The following is a 20,179-nucleotide window of genomic DNA, read 5'->3' as shown; positions in this document are numbered from 1 at the left end:
CTATGGGCGAAGCTATTAGTGAAACATATGGCAAAATGGGTCCGAAAACGAATGAAATGGGACTTGGACCAAGAATAACGGCAAGTTGGAGAAGAGATAGCAAGTTGACGTAGAACAATTATATTTGGTGCATGGTATGAACAACAAAAAAGTATATGGGGCCAAGGTGCTGGCTGGCCTGCAAAGTGGAGATATGGGCGATACAAAGTTTGTACCCAAGTACGAACAAGTATGGAAAAAACAGGGTAAGGTACCAAGTACCATTAATAACTTCGGCTGTAGATGGCCGAGCAAGACAAACGGCATACCGTTGGAAAGGTCTTGGGGAGACCTATCTACCCTGAAAGTTTCATGAGGCTGAGTTGAAAGACCACGGAGATATTAGGTGATGATGGTCCAATTCGGGGACCAAGTCGCAGGAAATGGCACTTGACCAAAATCACCCTTGGAAGGTGAATACCGGCTTACCGGTAAGAGATAGCGACTTGGCGTAGAATATTCATAAGTTGGGCGTGTAGAGACGCAACTTTCATTATATGGGGGCAACCCGGTCAGGGTGCTCCAAGTCGGTCGTTTGGTCGGTTTATGGTTTGGACCGACCACGTGTTGTACCAAGTTGAGGTAACTTTCATGAATTATAACTCGGTCAGTTTGCCACCGAGCAACAAGCTACGATGTAATTTGGAATGGTCCTGAGTAGGACTATTTGGGAAAAATACAAACAGAAAATCAGCTTGTCTATGGGCGAAGCTATTAGTGAAACATATGGCAAAATGGGTCCGAAAACGAATGAAATGGGACTTGGACCAAGAATAACGGCAAGTTGGAGAAGAGATAGCAAGTTGACGTAGAACAATTATATTTGGTGCATGGTATGACCAACAAAAAAGTATATGGGGCCAAGGTGCTGGCTGGCCTCCAAAGTGGAGATATGGGCGATCCAAAGTTTGTACCCAAGTACGAACAAGTATGGAAAAAACAGGGTAAGGTACCAAGTACCATGAATAACTTCGGCTGTAGATGGCCGAGCAAGACAAACGGCATACCGTTGGAAAGGTCTCTGGGAGACCTATCTACCCTGAAAGTTTCATGAGGCTGAGTTGAAAGACCACGGAGATATTAGGTGATGATGGTCCAATTCGGGGACCAAGTCGCAGGAAATAGCACTTGACCAAAATCACACTTGGAAGGTGAATACCGGCTTACCGGTAAGAGATAGCGACTTGGCGTAGAATATTCATAAGTTGGGCGTGTAGAGACGCAACTTTCATTATATGGAAGCAACCCGGTCAGGGTGCTCCAAGTCGGTCGTTTGGTCGGTTTATGGGTTGGGCCGACCACGTGGTGTACCAAGTTGAGGTACTTTTCATGAATTATAACTCGGTCAGTTTGCCACCGAGCGACAAGTTGCGGTGTGTTTTGGAATGGTCTTGAGTGGGACTATCAAGGAAAAATACAAATAGAAAATCAGCTTGTCCATGGCCGAAGCTATTAGCGAAACATAGAGCAAATTGGTACCAAAAACTATGGAAATGGGACTTGTACCAAGAATAACGGCAAGTTGGAGAAGAGATAGCAAGTTGGCGTAGAACAATTATATTTGGTGCATGGTATGACCAACAAAAAAGTATATGGGGCTAAGGTGCTGGCTGGCCTCCAAAGTGGAGATATGGGCGATCCAATGTTTGTACCCATGTATGGCAAAAACTGGTAGAGGTACCTTTCATGAATTACTGCTCAGGCTGTATGGCACTTAGCGGGACGCTTTGCTCTGGTATGGAATAGTCTTGAGTGGGACTATCAATGAAAAATACGAACAAAAAATCACCATGTCCACGGACGAAGGTATTAGCGAAACTTAGAGCGAAATTGCGACCAAGTCGCTGGAAATGGCCCTTGGACCAAGTATACCGTCAAGGCGGTACGAGATAGCGAGTTGACGTGGAATATTTATAAGTTTGCCTCTACGAGACGAAAGTTTAGTTATATGGGGCCAACCCGCTCAGGGTTGTCCAAGTCGGTCATATGGCTGATCGAAATTTTCGACCAAGTACTGAGAAAACAGGGTAAGGTACAGTGTACCTCGAATAACTTCGGCTGTAGATGTCCGAGCGAAGCAAGCGGCATAGCGTTGGAAAGGTCTTGAGGTGCTCTAGGCACCCTGAAAGTATGAGAAAGCTATCTGGAAAACTCGTGGAGATATTAGAGAAACATAGGGCCCAAAAGATACCAAGTCGCAGGAAATGGGCCCTCCTTGAACACCCTAAAATCCCAATTACGGCTAAGTTGCAGGCCAGCTAGCGAAGTGAAATGTTCTAGGCATAACTAGAACACGTTAAGGCGCAACTTTATGAATCAGAACTTTTTTCGATATCTGGTCCCCAAAGGGGGGATATGGGCGATCCAAGGATTTTTCCAAGTTTCGGTACTTTTTACGGTATCGCTCATAGCTCCGGCTGTATGCAAGCAAATGACAATCTAAGACATGATTTGGAAAGGTAATGAGTAGTACTAACTTACGTTAGAACACAGCGAAGCGCTATCGGTTCATGGCAAGGCCGATAGAAGCAGTCAAAGATGAAAAATGTTGACAAAATGAACAAAAATTACCTTGGTACGCGAATACTGGCCAGGGATGAAGAGGTACGAAGGTGGTGTAGAACAATTATAATTAGGGCTTGGTACGCTCTAAAAGTTTGCCGAAGACCGCAAAGCGCTCAGACCCATAGAAAGTGGCCATTTGGGCCGAACAGTGCGTGCAAAGAGGTGAAAATGCAAAAATTGCACTTTGGGGGGCGATTTGCGGGGGGAAGGAGGGGTCGGAGGGCAAAATGTCCCTTGACCAAAAAGTCTTATCTCGTCGAGATCTACAACATTGCCGAAGACCGCAAAACGCTAGCTCGCAATCGAAAAATCGAGAATTTGAAAATTTTCTAAGTCTTGGGCTCCCTAAGGAAAAGTTTCAAAAATCACGTTTGTCCCCAATTTTGAAGGGGAAGGAGTCGGTTCCGGGGCATGGTGTCTTCGGCAAAAAGTCTTATCTTTTTGCGTACTTTCGACTAGTTCAATAAAAATTTTTGACCCAAAAATTGTTCGGCGGACCCCTAGGTCGAAAAACCCGAAAAAAGTCGAAAAAAGTCGAAAATGTCGAAAAATGAGAAAACCTCATATTCGGACTCTACACGAGCCCCAGATATTGAAAAGTGAAATCCGCGGTCGATTTGGAACAAAAAATTGACCTAGGCAAAGTTGTATGGAGGTAGGGACCCCTGAGAAAAAAGTTTGGTCCCGAGGCTCCTTGGACCACCAAGTCCCTAGGTCGGACCAAAATCGGAAAAAATCCGACCAAAGTCGAAAGTGTCGAAAATTTTAAAAAACCCCTTTTGGGGCCCTATGGCCTCCCTAGATAATGAAAAGTGAGGTCCGCGGCCGATCCGGAAGAAAAACTTGACCTAGGCAAACTTGTATGACGGTGGGGACCCAAAAAAATTTCGATGAGTGTAGTTTAGACAGGCCGGAAAATGTATCGGTGGTCCGTATCAAGGGACGTCTTTTAGTTCCATGGGGTGGTGGTCGTCGAACAAAGTCGCCTAGGTCGACCACCAGAAAGACCAGTCGTGTTGTAATGGATGTTTTGGCCACTTTGCTAGGGAAACCTAGTAGGTCGAAGCAAATTTGGGGTTCGAGATGAGTTGGTGAAAGTTGGTCCAACCTAGGTGTGCTTAGTGGAGGTTGACCATGAAAGTAGAGCATGATGGGAATGACCATAACTTTGGTTCTAGATGTCGGATCGGTACACTTTTGGCAGTTTTGGAAAGGTGAAGGCCTGCTCTAGCTATGTTTCCTACCAAGCTGAGCGCCTACTAGTGACCCGGAGGAGGTATTAAGGGTCAAAGGCAAAAAGGGGTACCCTAAAGTGCGTGTGACCAAGAAAATGGGAAAAACGGTATCGCCTATAGCTCAGGCTGTATGGCTCGGATCGGAAAGCTTGGATATGCGTTGGAAAGGTCTTGACGAGCGCTAGCTATGTGTCCTACCAAGCGAAGCGCTAGGTGTTGAGCAAGTCGGTCATATTAGAGGGCAAAGGTGAAAAATGGTGGTTTAGAGGCGAAAATTCACCTTATGATCGAAAATAGCGGGCGAACGATAAGAGCTACGAACACGGCGTAGAACAATCATAAGTACGTTACCACAAGACCTAACTTTGGCCAATATAGAGCGAGAAGATCGGAGGTACCCATCAGGGTGATATGGCTGGTTCAAAGTTGGACCAAAACGAGACTTGAGAAATGGATTGAAACACGGTATCGCGAATAACTCAGGCTGTATGGAACGGATCGACAAGCTAAGATCAGTGTTGGAAAGGTCGAACCGAGCGCTAACTATAATCCCAAACAACCGAAGCGCTAAGTGTTGAGCAAAACTGAGTTATTAAGCGACAAAGTGGAAAAATAATACCAAAATGGCCAAAAATCACACAAGACCAAGAATACCGAGCAAGCGGTAAGAGATAGCGGGTTGACGTAGAATACTTATAAGTTTGCCTCTACGAGACATAAAAGTCGTCCATAGAAAGCGAGAAGATCGGACCACTCTGGAAGGGTGATACGAGTGGTCAAAAATTGGCAAAAATGAAACATGGCTAAAATGGATTTGACTTGTGCACCGTATAGCTCCGGCTGTATGGCATGGATTGTTAAGCTAGGATATGTTTTGGAAAGGTAACACCCAGCGCTAGATACGACTAGAAGAAAGCAAAGCGCTAACTAGCATTATTTGGAAGTTATTAAGTGTCAAAGTCGAAAAATGTTACCAAAATTGAAACTCGAGTACATTGGGCCAAAAAGTACAAGTTGTGAAATTTGGACTTACGAGTAAAATACCGAGCAGGCGGTAAGAGATAGAGACTTGGTGTAGAACAATTATATGTTGGGCATGTTATAACCTATATTTGGCCCGAACATAGTGACGAGATCGGTGGTACCCAAAAGGGTGGTACAGGTGTTAGATGGTTTTCCCAGAGCATAAGCTCCACATGATATGGAAAACGGGAAACATCATAACTTCGGCTGTATGGCATGGAATAGAACGAACAAGGTATCGATGGAAAGAGAAAAGGTAGCGCTAACTATAATTCCTACCAAGCAAAGCGCTAGCATGTGACCGTTCGGGTGTTATTGTGAGTCAAAGTCAGAAATTGTTACCACGAGAGGCGAAAATCCGACTAAGTCCATGAATACCGGGCTTGCGGTAAGAGATACGGCTTGGCCGTAGAACATTTATAAGTTGGCCAATACAAGACCTAAGTTTTGTCCATAGACGACAAGAAGATCGAAGATACGTGAAGGTGAGATATGGGCGTCCCAAAGTGGGCCTTTGAAAAAGTGACAAACTTCCCTTATAACAGCATACACCAAATATCTCTGGCTCTATGGCACCGAATAAGAAGTTGAGGTCAGCGATAGAAAGGTGATAGTCAGCGCTAAATATCATACGAACAGAGTGAAGCGCTAAAGGGAAAGGATCTTGGTGATATAAGGTGACAAAGTCGAGAAAAGTTGCCTCAAAATCATGAAAAATGTGAAAAAATGGCTAAGTCCCGGGTGCCTTAAGGGCAGGTTGATCGAATGTACCGAGCTGGCGGTAAGAGATAGAGACTTGGTGTAGAACAATTATATGTTTGGCATGGCAAGACCTACATTTGGTCAATACAAAGTGAGAAGATCAAAGAAACCCGTAAGGGTGATATTGGTGTCCAAAGGTAAAAAGCACTAAGTCTTGGGAAACTTATATGAAGAAAAAGGACCCTGATGGGTCATATAGGATGGATCGAAAAATCGGCTAAGTCCCAAAATGGGGATGTCAGAACTACACTAAAAAGTTACCACACCAAGCAAGGCAAACTTATATGAAGCAAAGGACCCATATGGGTCATATGGTATTTTACGAAAAATCGGCTAAGTCCCAAAATGATGATGTCAGAACTACACTAAAATGTTACCACACCAAGCAAGGCAAACTTATATGAAGGCAAGGACCCTGATGGGTCATATGGTATGGATCGAAAAATCGGCTAAGTCCCAAAATGGGGATGTCTGAACTACACTCAAATGTTACCACATCAAGCAAGGCAAACTTATATGAAGGAAAGGACCCTGATGGGTCATATGGTATTTTACGAAAAATCGGCTAAGTCCCAAAATGGGGATGTCAGAACTACACTCATGTGTTACCACACCAAGCAAGGCAAACTTATATGAAGGCAAGGACCCTGATGGGTCATATGGTAATTTACGAAAAATCGGCTAAGTCCCAAAATGATGATGTCAGAACTACACTCAAATGTTACCACACCAAGCAAGGCAAACTTATATGAAGCAAAGGACCCTGATGGGTCATATGGTATTGATCGAAAAATCGGCTAAGTCCCAAAATGGGGATGTCAGAACTACACTCAAATGTTACCACACCAAGCAAGGCAAACTTATATGAAGGCAAGGACCCTGATGGGTCATATGGTATATTACGAAAAATCGGCTAAGTCCCAAAATGGGGATGTCAGAACTACACTAAAAAGTTACCACACCAAGCAAGGCAAACTTATATGAAGCAAAGGACCCATATGGGTCATATGGTATTTTACGAAAAATCGGCTAAGTCCCAAAATGATGATGTCAGAACTACACTCAAATGTTACCATACCAAGCAAGGCAAACTTATATGAAGCAAAGGACCCTGATGGGTCATATGGTATTTTACGAAAAATCGGCTAAGTCCCAAAATGGGGATGTCAGAACTACACTAAAAAGTTACCACACCAAGCAAGGCAAACTTATATGAAGCAAAGGACCCATATGGGTCATATGGTATTTTACGAAAAATCGGCTAAGTCCCAAAATGATGATGTCAGAACTACACTAAAATGTTACCACACCAAGCAAGGCAAACTTATATGAAGGCAAGGACCCTGATGGGTCATATGGTATGGATCGAAAAATCGGCTAAGTCCCAAAATGGGGATGTCTGAACTACACTCAAATGTTACCACATCAAGCAAGGCAAACTTATATGAAGGAAAGGACCCTGATGGGTCATATGGTATTTTACGAAAAATCGGCTAAGTCCCAAAATGGGGATGTCAGAACTACACTCATGTGTTACCACACCAAGCAAGGCAAACTTATATGAAGGCAAGGACCCTGATGGGTCATATGGTATTTTACGAAAAATCGGCTAAGTCCCAAAATGGGGATGTCAGAACTACACTCAAATGTTACCACACCAAGCAAGGCAAACTTATATGAAGCAAAGGACCCTGATGGGTCATATGGTATTGATCGAAAAATCGGCTAAGTCCCAAAATGGGGATGTCAGAACTACACTCAAATGTTACCACACCAAGCAAGGCAAACTTATATGAAGGCAAGGACCCTGATGGGTCATATGGTATTTTACGAAAAATCGGCTAAGTCCCAAAATGGGGATGTCAGAACTACACTAAAAAGTTACCACACCAAGCAAGGCAAACTTATATGAAGCAAAGGACCCATATGGGTCATATGGTATTTTACGAAAAATCGGCTAAGTCCCAAAATGATGATGTCAGAACTACACTCAAATGTTACCATACCAAGCAAGGCAAACTTATATGAAGCAAAGGACCCTGATGGGTCATATGGTATTTTACGAAAAATCGGCTAAGTCCCAAAATGGGGATGTCAGAACTACACTCAAATGTTACCACACCAAGCAAGGCAAACTTATATGAAGCAAAGGACCCTGATGGGTCATATGGTATTTTACGAAAAATCGGCTAAGTCCCAAAATGGGGATGTCAGAACTACACTCAAATGTTACCACACCAAGCAAGGCAAACTTATATGAAGCAAAGGACCCTGATGGGTCATATGGTATTTTACGAAAAATCGGCTAAGTCCCAAAATGGGGATGTCAGAACTACACTCAAATGTTACCACACCAAGCAAGGCAAACTTATATGAAGCAAAGGACCCTGATGGGTCATATGGTATTTTACGAAAAATCGGCTAAGTCCCAAAATGGGGATGTCAGAACTACACTCAAATGTTACCACACCAAGCAAGGCAAACTTATATGAAGCAAAGGACCCTGATGGGTCATATGGTATTTTACGAAAAATCGGCTAAGTCCCAAAATGGGGATGTCAGAACTACACTCAAATGTTACCACACCAAGCAAGGCAAACTTATATGAAGCAAAGGACCCATATGGGTCATATGGTATTGATCGAAAAATCGGCTAAGTCCCAAAATGGGGATGTCAGAACTACACTCAAATGTTACCACACCAAGCAAGGCAAACTACCTAGGTGAACCCTAGCAAGAAACACGGACCAAGTCAGATGGCCTAAGTCAAGAGTGCAAGTGACCTAGGCAAAGTTGTATGACGGTGAGGACCCTGAAAAATCTGGTTAGTGTAGTTTAGACAGGGGAGGTTTCTGGGTCGGCTGAACCTCCTTATTTTGGGTTTTGACCTCCTCAAGAAGCTACACCTAGGCAAACTGCCTAGGGTGAAAGTGCGAAGACCAATCGAATAGTAAGACAAGTTTTGACCGATCGCCCTAGGCAAGCTTGTATGAAGAAAGGGACCCTATGGGTCATATGGAAATACATGAAAAATCGGCTAAGTCCCAAAATTGGGATGTCTGAACTACACTAAAAAGTTACCACATCAAGCAAGGCAAAGTACCTAGGTGAACCCTAGCAAGAAACACGGACCAAGTCAGATGACCTAAGTCAAGAGAACAAGTGACCTAGGCAAAGTTGTATGACGGTGAGGACCCTGAAAAATCTGGTTAGTGTAGTTTAGACAGGGGAGGTTTTTGGGTCGGCTGAACCTCCTTATTTTGGGTTTTGACCTCCTCAAGAAGCTACACCTAGGCAAACTGCCTAGGGTGAAAGTGCGAAGACCAATCGAATAGTAAGACAAGTTTTGACCGATCGCCCTAGGCAAGCTTGTATGAAGAAAGGGACCCTATGGGTCATATGGAAATACATGAAAAATCGGCTAAGTCCCAAAATTGGGATGTCTGAACTACACTAAAAAGTTACCACATCAAGCAAGGCAAAGTACCTAGGTGAACCCTAGGAAGAAACACGGACCAAGTCAGATGGCCTAAGTCAAGAGTACAAGTGACCTAGGCAAAGTTGTATGGCGCTGAGGACCCTGAAAAATCGGGTTAGTGTAGTTCAGACAGGGGAGGTTTCTGGGTCGGCTGAACCTCCTTATTTCGGGTTTTGGCCTCCTCAAGAAGACAGACCTAGGCAAACTGCCTAGGGTGAAAGTGCGAAGACCAATCGAATAGTAAGACAAGTTTTGACCGATCGCCCTAGGCAAGCTTGTATGAAGAAAGGGACCCTATGGGTCATATGGAAATACATGAAAAATCGGCTAAGTCCCAAAATTGGGATGTCTGAACTACACTAAAAAGTTACCACATCAAGCAAGGCAAAGTACCTAGGTGAACCCTAGGAAGAAACACGGACCAAGTCAGATGGCCTAAGTCAAGAGTACAAGTGACCTAGGCAAAGTTGTATGGCGCTAAGGACCATGAAAAATCGGGTTAGTGTAGTTAAGACAGGGGAGGTTTCAGGGTCGGCTGGACCTCCTTATTTCGGGTTTTGGCCTCCTCAAGAAGACAGACCTAGGCGAACTGCCTAGGGTGAAAGTGCGAAGACCAATCGAATAGTAAGACAAGTTTTGACCGATCGCCCTAGGCAAGCTTGTATGAAGAAAGGGACCCTATGGGTCATATGGAAATATACGAAAAATCGGCTAAGTCCCAAAATTGGGATGTCAGAACTACACTATAAAGTTACCACATTAGCAAGGCAGACTTGTATGAAGAACGGGACCCTGGTGAAAGTAGCAAATATCCCAAACCGAACATGAATATTATACACACAAGAGTACGAACATAAAGGAACACGGACCAAGCGTACCGAGAGAATCGGTACTATAGAACCCTCGTGGTTCTACACAAAGACTTTATGTTAGGGGTTCAAGCCCCATAGTACTCAAACGGTGACAGTAGCAAATATCCCAAAACGAACGTGAATCTTATTCACAAGAGTACGAACATAAAGGAACACGGACCAAGCGTACCGAGAGAATCGGTACTATAGAGCCCTCGTGGTTCTACACAAAGACTTTATGTTCGGGGTTCACACCCCAAATCGAACGTGGAATTTACTTTCTGATGGTCATGCGGTCGTCCAAAGGGGTCTAGTATCCTGGGATGACAAGCATCACGGGCAAAGCTCGTATCAAAACAGTCGAAGAGGCCCGCGAAAGCTTGCTTTCCATGGCTATGCGATGCACAAATTGAGTTTACTCACCGTAGTATAAAACGAACGAACCGAACCTATCCGAGTAGGGATAATGGGCGCAGTAACATACTTCTGTGACCCAGCGAGAGTTGAACGAGGTGACATGAACTGTCAGTGGCTTATATCAGATGGGATACATACATGAGATTGCTTTCAAATCTACACTCGAAAACCTAACCAAGTAAAAGCGAACGTGGGGAGGATTCGAAACCGGTAACGAAATCTTAAGCTGGAAAGAGTCATCACTATGGATACATATTATGCGAAACCAATCAAGTGCTCAGTACTGATCCAAAACCGAAGAGCACTAGTGAACACCTTAATCTCACCCTAGTTCACATCCAAGTGATCGACCACGTGTGTGAAGCAAAGACCAATCGAATTCCTGAATGAACCGAACACTATGAACAAATGGCCAAAAACGTTATAACTATCCAAACATACTACTATCTAGCGAAAGTCATCACGATGGAACCATACCATGATCTTTAACCTATAGCGCTCACCATATTCCTACCCAGAGTGCAAGTGAACAGATTGCCCACCCGTACCCAGTTCACAACCACGTGATCGACTAACATACCGAGGTTACCACAAGTCAAAGTTATACGTTTACAAGCGCAAGACCAATCGAAAACCCCGAAAGCAATCTCGACCCAAAATGTATTATCCGTGAGTGTAGTCGAGTCTCGTACTCGTCATCTGTAATCGTCGGATAGAATATCCAGTACACGGTTGTCTTTCCAAATGAAATCTACATACAGAACTCGCTCTTGGCAAATGGGTGGCATTGGCGCAATCAGGAGCGAGTTCCCGTCCGGGTGCCAAGTGATTGGCAAATGTCTGGGGGAAAGCAACCATATGTTGATTTGTCTGTTAGTGTACTGGGTGTTTGAGGTATGTAGTATCCACGCTTGGTTGGGTGTGTCAGAGGACCGTGAATGCGTTCGCAACCCCAATTGGGGTACATCGGGAATGATTTTGTGGAACCGATGTGCCCGGCACACACTAAGTTTTGTTGCAAGTTAATAGTGTGCCATGTCCGGGGGGGTTGTGATTAAACTCTGGTGAATTGCGTACTGTGGTGATTGGGGTATGAAAGCCCCGCAGTTGCAATGATCGGACGCGCCTAGCGTGTCCTTTAGTTGATGGTAGGGAAATGAAGGCCCTTGTCAGCTCACCTAAGTATTCATGGAAGTTTGGCATAAGGTCGCTGTGGTAGGGGTATGAAGGCCCCGTCAGCGCATGCACAATCGGGCGCACGAGCGCTTAGCGGAGTCGAATGCCGCTCAAGTGCCTGTCCGGTGCATCGGGTGTGTGTGTGATACGAGGGCAATGAGGTTCGCACGGGGGCTCGCCTCCCGTGTGCTACCGGACTTGACAACATATAGAACGTGGTGTTTGCTCCTCCGGGTGCAATGGGACAATGAACATTCGAACGCAAAGTCGGAATTCTGGTTGATCCTACCAGTAATATACGCTCGTCTCAAAGGTTAAGCCATGCATGTCTAAGTACAAACAGATTTAATGTGAAACCGCATAAGGCTCAGTATAACAGCTATAATTTACGAGATCATCAACCTAGTTACTTGGATAACTGTGGAAAATCTAGAGCTAATACATGCAACATGCCAGGACCCTCGCGGGAACTGGTGCACTTATTAGTCAAACCAATCGCGGGTTCTCCGTGTCATTGAGTTGAAGTCTGGATAATGATGCTGATCGTATGGTCTCGCACCGACGACAGATCTCGCAAATATCTGCCCTATCAACTATGGATGGTAGTATAGAGGACTACCATGGTTGCAACGGGTAACGGGGAATCAGGGTTCGATTCCGGAGAGGGAGCCTGAGAAATGGCTACCACATCCAAGGAAGGCAGCAGGCGCGTAAATTACCCAATCCCGGGACGGGGAGGTAGTGACGAGAAATAACAATATGAAACTCTTTAATGATGTTTCATAATTGGAATGAGTAGAGCATAAATCCTTCTACGAGGATCAAGTGGAGGGCAAGTCTGGTGCCAGCAGCCGCGGTAATTCCAGCTCCACTAGCGTATATTAAAATTGTTGCGGTTAAAACGTTCGAAGTTGATACTTGTCCAACACAGTCCGGCTCCGCCGACCCGGTCAACCCGTGGTCGGTGGGCCAAGTCGGAATCTGGTTGCGACTCAATGGTGTGGTAGGGCACCAAGTCTGTGTCATGGTGTGCCCTTCAACGGGTGCAAGTGTAACATAGAGCTCGACCGCTCACGTTTACCTTGAACAAATTAGAGTGCTTAAAGCAGGGTGCCCAAACGCCCTAGAATAATCTTGCATGGAATAATGGAATACGACCTTGGTCTAATCTTTCATTGGTTTGTACTCAGACCGGAGGTAATGATTAACAGAAGTAGTTGGGGACACTAGTATTACGGCGCGAGAGGTGAAATTCGTAGACCGTCGTAAGACTAACTAAAGCGAAGGCATTTGTCAAGGATGCTTTCTTTAATCAAGAACGAAAGTTAGAGGATCGAAGGCGATTAGATACCGCCCTAGTTCTAACCGTAAACGATGCCAACTAGCAATTGGGAGACGCTACAACCAGGTGCTCTCAGTAGCTTCCGGGAAACCAAAGTCAGGTTCCGGGGGAAGTATGGTTGCAAAGTTGAAACTTAAAGGAATTGACGGAAGGGCACCACAATGAAATGGAGCTTGCGGGCTCGCAGTCATTGCGGGGTCATTCCGGTCAAACGGTGTGACGGCGTGAACGCCTGGAATACTGGCCTCCTCGTGGCGCCACTGGACCCCCTGGAGACAGGGGTGACGAACAGAGATCCGGGTGGGAGGGGTACCCGACCTCCCGTGCACTATCAGGGTGAAACTCTTGAAGGTGTATTTCTATGTTTGCTCGGTGGCCCAACACTGTAGCACTCTTGATCATGACTGGACGGGGTATGGTAGTGCGCCGCAGACGGAACGGGCCTTGTAAGGTGTCTTTAATCCTGGTTTTAGATATCTAGCCCTCTGGTCTGTTTAGCCTCTCCGAGTGAGGGAGGTTAGGATGGACCCTATGTCAGCGGACAGGACCGCGAAGACGTAGGGAGTGTTACGGAAGGGATTCACTCTCCTGGAAGTTTCACGAAAAGTCGCAAAGGTCGAAGTCCAGATGTGCCCTGTCCTCTCCCAGGGCGCAGGACTGAAACCGATGCGCAGGCCGCGAGTGGTCGTCCGGATACGAAGGAGTTGGTGGTGCTTCTCCTGGGGTTGCTGGCGGGCGAGTAGGATGGTCCCGCCAACCATCGAAAGTCATGACCAGCAGCAGAACGGACGACGCTTGCGGCACAGGCGGGCACATTAGTGCAGGCGCGAAAGCGCACAGTAGGAAGGTGACGGAAAGGTCTATGGGGCGACTTGCCATACGTCGATAAGGGATGCACCGGTGAGCGTTGGCACCAAGGTGGTACCTATTCGACAATTGGCTCGTCAAACCGGAAACCGGCCTGTCAAGGGCCTGGCACAAGACCAGCCAGGCCAAAGGAAGCACCAGCGGGTGCAGAACGAGTGAATGCAGGACAGGCTATGGGGAGATTTGGGATTTGTCGGTAAGGGATCCATCGGTAAAGCTCGGCCGGTGATAACTATGCGATAATGATCAAGTCAATCCAGAAACCTGAACTGTCAAGGGCCTGGCACAACATCGGCCAGGCCAAGTGGAGGAGGGCAAGTCCGACAATGACGCGACAAAGGATTGGCTGACGTAGGGCGCCGAGGATACCCGGTCAAGGCAACCAAGTCTTCCATGACTAAGTCAAGTCAGACGTTGGACGACCCCAGGGTGAAGGGAACAAGACCGGATACTTAAGGTTTGTGATGCTTTGGGGAGGGATGCACCGGGGGTTACGCCTGATACCCGCCAATCGCGGTACCGAACCATCGCTGAACAACCTCTAGGACGCCGGTCGAGTTCAGGGCCTTGTACAATCCAAACAGGCCACAGGGGACGGCACGTAGACCGAGCAGGAGCTTGGTTTTGCGGGCCAGCATGAGTAACATCAAGAAGTGTCAGATATCGGAGACCCAGCACGTAGACGAGGCAGGAGCCTAGTTTTGCGGGCTGACGCATCCGCATGATATTTGAACCTTAGTGCAAGTCCCATTTACGGGATTTTAGGAGGTAGTGGTGTCATGTAAGTCAGCTGTCGGATCGATCTTCTGAGCCGCTTAAGTTGCATTGCGCCGAGTCCGTCTCCTTAGGCTTGGGAAATAGCCCCTGGTAGTCAGGGTAGTACCTGTTAGACCTTTGGCGACACGCGCTTTCACCCTTCAGGAGTTAGTTGCGTGCCACAGTGTCCGTAAAGTGTGATTTTATCCTAGGGACAGATGCCTCTTCCGTCATCGCTTCTACCGTGTAGGTGCACAGCGTGACGGAAGGTTAAAGGCTCAGAGGAGGGAGTAATGTTGGTCATGGTCCCTCGGGGCCAAGGCCAATGTGAACCCTCGTCCAAAAAAAAAAAATGAAATGGAGCTTGCGGTTCAATTTGACTCAACACGGGAAAACTTACCAGGTCCGAACTTATGGAGGTGAGACAGATTAATAGCTCTTTCTCAAATTTAAGGGTAGTGGTGCATGGCCGTTCTTAGTTCGTGGATTGATTTGTCTGGTTAATTCCGATAACGAACGTGACTCACATATGCTAACTAGAACGCAGTCAGCGTTAATGCGTCGATGCCGATTGGAACGGGTTAGGACCTTTCGGTGGAGTATGACCTGACACCTTCGCTGTTCGTGTGCGCAAGTGCACTTACGGTACGCTGCTTAGCAGGACAATTTGTGTTTAGCAAAATGAGATCGAGCGATAACAGGTCCGTGATGCCCTTAGATGTTCTGGGCTACACGCGTGCTACAATGTGGGTAGCAGCGTGTCTCCTATTCCGAGAGGAACGGGAAATCACTCAAATACTCACTTAGTAGGGATTATGGATTGCAATGGTCCATATGAACTCGGAACTTCTAGTAAGTGCTGGTCATCAGCCAGCGTTGAATACGTCCCTGCCCTTTGTACACACCGCCCGTCGCTACTACCGATGGATTATTTAGTGAGGTCTTTGGAGATGATCGTTCGCTGGATCCTCGTGAACCGCGTCTGCTTTATCGAAGTTGACCGAACTTGATGATTTAGAGGAAGTAAAAGTCGTAACAAGGTTTCCGTAGGTGAACCTGCGGAAGGATCATTAGTGGCCAAGTGATCCTTCCAGAAGTCCGAACCTGCGGGTTGAGACTTCGGCACAAGTTGCCATATGATAATTGACGAAACACTATAGAAGTCCGAACCTGCGGGTTGAGACTTAGGCACACGTTGCCTTATACATGACTTCGAACAAATACACAAGTCCGAACCTGCGGGTTGAGACTTCGGCACAAGTTGCCTTATACATGACTTCGAACAAATACACAAGTCCGAACCTGCGGGTTGAGACTTAGGCACAAGTTGCCATATGAAAGTTGACGAAACACTAACAAGTCCGAACCTGCGGGTTGAGACTTAGGCACAAGTTGCCTTATACATACATTGGCCAAATAAACAGAAGTCCGAACCTGCGGGTTGAGACTTAGGCACAAGTTGCCATATTATATTCGATCAAACACTAAGTAGTCCGAACCTGCGGGTTGAGACTCAAGACCGTAACAAGATGTCACTATACAAGTCCGAACCTGCGGGTTGAGACTTAATGCGATCTAGATACCAAGTTGACATCCAATACCTGTTGAGCAAAACCAAAGATTCCCTGTTCTCGAATGAATACACTATATAACAGGGAATCATGAAGAAATCAAGCAAGCGTGAAACAAAGTCATCACTTGGGCATGCTCGATAGCCAACCACATGACCTTAACCTAAGAGAGCATGCAAACCACATGATATCTATTAACGATTAACCCGCCCTAGTTCAATCGTTCACCAAGTGATGACTTCAGTATGGCTAAGAGAAAAACTTTTAAATGGGAAAAACTCTAAGTCCGAACCTCCGGGTTGAGACTTCCGCGTCGGAGGTGGGCGCACCTCCTATCCGAAAGATGGTGAATCAGGGGTGTTCGATCAGCAATGGTCGGATGCCTCGTCGTAGTCCAACTATGACAATCAAAGTCAAGACCTCCGGGTTGAGACTTCCGCGTCCGGAGGTACGCGTACCGCCTACCCGAAAGATGGTGTGCTTCTGGGGTATTCGATGAGTCGGATACCCCGTCGTAGTCCAACTATGACAATCAAAGTCAAGACCTCCGGGTTGAGACTTCCGCGTCCGGAGGTACGCGTACCGCCTACCCGAAAGATGGTGTGCTTCTGGGGTATTCGATGAGTCGGATACCCCGTCGTAGTCCAACTATGACAACCACAGTCAAGACCTCCGGGTTGAGACTTTCCGCGTCCGGAGGTACGCGTACCGCCTACCCGAAAGATGGTGTGCTTCTGGGGTATTCGATGAGTCGGATACCCCGTCGTAGTCCAACTATGACAATCAAAGTCAAGACCTCCGGGTTGAGACTTCCGCGTCCGGAGGTACGCGTACCGCCTACCCGAAAGATGGTGAATCAGGGGTGTTCGATCAGCAATGGTCGGATGCCCCGTCGTAGTCCAACTATGACAATCAAAGTCAAGACCTCCGGGTTGAGACTTTCTGCGAGTACAAGCATAAAGGAACACGGACCAAGCCGTACCGAGAGAATCGGTACTAGAGCCCTCGTGGTTCTACATTGAGAGAGCCCTCGTGGTTCTCATTAGGGGCTTTATGCAAGACGTACTCAATACTGTGGTGTGAAGTATAAGGTTCAGTTCTCCCCTGGTCCACGCTGCTCCGGCGGTCCTGGGTAAGATAGTTCATTCTAGCTTGCCCTATGTGGAAGAGGACTCAATACCCTACCTGTTGAGCTTGAAACAAAGTCATCACTTGGGCATGCTCATAAAGCCATACACAATTACATTATATTCGAATGAGCATGCAAGCGACCCTATATAGACCGAACCAAAACGATAGATACCGCCGTAGTTCACCCCCACCAAGTGATGACTTCAGTATGGCTAGTGTGTGAAGTATAAAGTATAGTCCTCCCCTGGTCCACACTGCTTCGGCGGTCCTGGGTAAGATAGTTAGTTCTAGCTTGCCCTATGTGGAAGAGGACACCATACTTAATACTGTGGTGTAATGAACAAAGTATAGTCCTCCACTGGTCCACGCTGCTTTGCAGTCCTGGGTAAGATAGTTAGTTCTAGCTTGCCCTATGTGGAAGAGGGCATACAAGACAAAGTATAGTTCTCCCCTGGTCCACGCTGCTCCGGCGGTCCTGGGTAAGATAGTTAATTCTAGCTTGCCCTATGTGGAAGAGGACTCAATACCCTACCTGTTGAGCTTGAAACAAAGTCATCACTTGGGCATGCTCTATAGCCAATCACATGACATTAACCTAAGAGAGCATGCAGCGTATTATCCCAATGCAAAGTAAACGATAGACTCGCCCTAGTTCAGTGCTTCAACCAAGTGATGACTTCAATTTGGCTAGTGTGTGAAGTATAAAGTATAGTCCTCCCCTGGTCCACACTGCTTCGGCGGTCCTGGGTAAGATAGTTAATTCTAGCTTGCCCTATGTGGAAGAGGACACCATACTTAATACTGTGGTGTAATGAACAAAGTATAGTCCTCCACTGGTCCACGCTGCTCCGGCGGTCCTGGGTAAGATAGTTCATTCTAGCTTGCCCTATGTGGAAGAGGGCATACAAGACAAAGTATAGTTCTCCCCTGGTCCACGCTGCTTCGGCGGTCCTGGGTAAGATAGTTAATTCTAGCTTGCCCTATGTGGAAGAGAGCATACATGAACCAAGAACGAAGGTTATGATCGAGGAATGATTCGACAACTAACCGATGGTATGAAATGTGAAGAATTCAAGCAAGCACACAATCAAGTCATCACTTGGGCATGCTCGATAGCCAACCTCATGACATTAACCTAGTAGAGCATGCGAAAACCAATATATATGTAAACGATGCCTCCCTAGTTCAGCGCTTCAACCAAGTGATGACTTCAGAATGGCTAAATCAAATCGGTTCAAACCATACCATCGGTATCCTATTGAAACACACAAGTCGATATCAAACCTCATGATTGTGTAGTCCTCCACTGGTCCACGCCGCTTCGGCCGTCCTGGGTAAAATGGAACATTCCAGCTTGCCCTATGTGGAAGAGGGCACATTACTCAATACTGTGGTGTGAAGTATAAAGTTCAGTTCTCCCCTGGTCCACGCTGCTTCGGCGGTCCTGGGTAAGATAGTTCATTCTAGCTTGCCCTATGTGGAAGAGGACACTTCATACTTCGTCTCTAAGCGGCGGCTTGACTCCTCCCTACGGGGAACGGGTTTACGCGCACAGCGGCGGCTTACGCACTATGGCAGTCATGGATGCCTTACGTTTCTATGAAAAGTGTGTTCCTCCCCTGGTCCACGCTGCTTCGGCAGTCCTGGGTAAGATAGTTAGTTCTAGCTTGCCCTATGTGGAAGAGGACACGTAGACTTACTGTGGTGTGAAGTATAAAGTTCAGTTCTTCCCTGGTCCACGCCGCTTCGGCCGTCCTGGGTAAAATGGATTCATCCAGCTTGCCCTATGTGGAATGAGGACACTTTATGCTTCGTCTCTAAGCGGCGGCTTGCTCCTCCCTACGGGGAACGGGTATACGCGCACAGCGGCGGCTTACGTTATGGCAGTCATGGATGCCTTACGTTTCCATGAAAAGTGTGTTCCTCCCCTGGTCCACGCTGCTTCGGCAGTCCTGGGTAAGATAGTTAGTTCTAGCTTGCCCTATGTGGAAGAGGACACGTAGACTTACTGTGGTGTGAAGTATAAGGTTCAGTTCTCCCCTGGTCCACGCCGCTTCGGCCGTCCTGGGTAAAATGGATTCATCCAGCTTGCCCTATGTGGAATGAGGACACTTTATGCTTCGTCTCTAAGCGGCGGCTTGCTCCTCCCTACGGGGAACGGGTATACGCGCACAGCGGCGGCTTACGCAAGTTAGTCACCCTCGGCAGTGGATCACTCGGCTCATGGATCGATGAAGACCGCAGCTAACTGCGCGTCATAATGTGAACTGCAGGACACATGAACATTGATAAGTTGAACGCATATTGCACGTCGTGGGAACCTACCATGATGTACAGATGACTGAGCGCTTATATTTGAGAAATGTATCGCATACATTTAACTACGCCGTGACACCCGTCACGAGACGTGCACCATGATGTTAACTAGGGTCGCGACGACCCGCTAGCATTAAAGAACCCGTGGTTTACAATATACTGGCATTGGAATTCGAAGTATTTAGAGCGTCCGTGTTCCCGCGTGAGGCGGAAGTACGAGGAGAAGGCGTGCTTGTGGTGTCTGTGGTGGTGTTTACTGATGTCTAGCTTCAGCTTATTTATTTATTTAAATAGAAGCGAAGATGTCAAAGTAGCGTCGAAGCAGCAGCGGTAGCACAAATGATTCAAGTATGGAAGTTGACCAAAGGAACACAAACAAACTAGCGTATGGGCAATGGAAGGTATCAGTGAGTTAAACCACACGCGGGCTAACAGCCCGTTAACCGAGTCCAACGGTACATATTGGACATTGAAACAAAGTAGTCGCAAGCCAGATGTGACGATAACAACCGCAAGGTACATAAGCCTCAGTTCATGTGTGACAACCCCCTGAATTTAAGCATATTAATAAGGGGAGGAAAAGAAACCAACCGGGATTCCCTGAGTAGCTGCGAGCGAAACGGGAGAAGCTCAGCACGTAGGGGTGGCGG

The 20,179-nt window shown here is 46.7% G+C and overlaps 1 protein-coding gene and 2 non-coding genes across 3 annotated transcripts in view; 2 read left to right on the top strand and 1 right to left on the bottom strand.

The window, feature by feature from the left end:
- LOC131291501 (helicase POLQ-like) overlaps positions 1–20,179 on the bottom strand; it is a 151,720-nt gene that overhangs the window by 6,771 nt on the left and 124,770 nt on the right. The gene's annotated exons all lie outside the window — the stretch shown is intronic.
- On the top strand, positions 19,410–19,564 carry LOC131291508 (5.8S ribosomal RNA). Its single transcript, XR_009189308.1, has one exon. It is a non-coding gene; the product is annotated as a 5.8S ribosomal RNA (ribosomal RNA).
- LOC131291517 (large subunit ribosomal RNA) overlaps positions 20,052–20,179 on the top strand; it is a 4,091-nt gene continuing 3,963 nt past the window's right edge. The window contains exon 1 of the ribosomal RNA XR_009189317.1: positions 20,052–20,179. This exon is cut by the window's right edge and continues 3,963 nt beyond it. This is a non-coding gene — a ribosomal RNA (large subunit ribosomal RNA).

This window comes from Anopheles ziemanni (genome assembly GCF_943734765.1).
Source record: "Anopheles ziemanni chromosome X unlocalized genomic scaffold, idAnoZiCoDA_A2_x.2 X_unloc_10, whole genome shotgun sequence".
Lineage (NCBI taxonomy): Eukaryota > Metazoa > Arthropoda > Insecta > Diptera > Culicidae > Anopheles > Anopheles ziemanni.
Note: the sequence above shows the minus strand (reverse complement) of the source record. Positions and strands in the feature narration are given on the sequence as shown.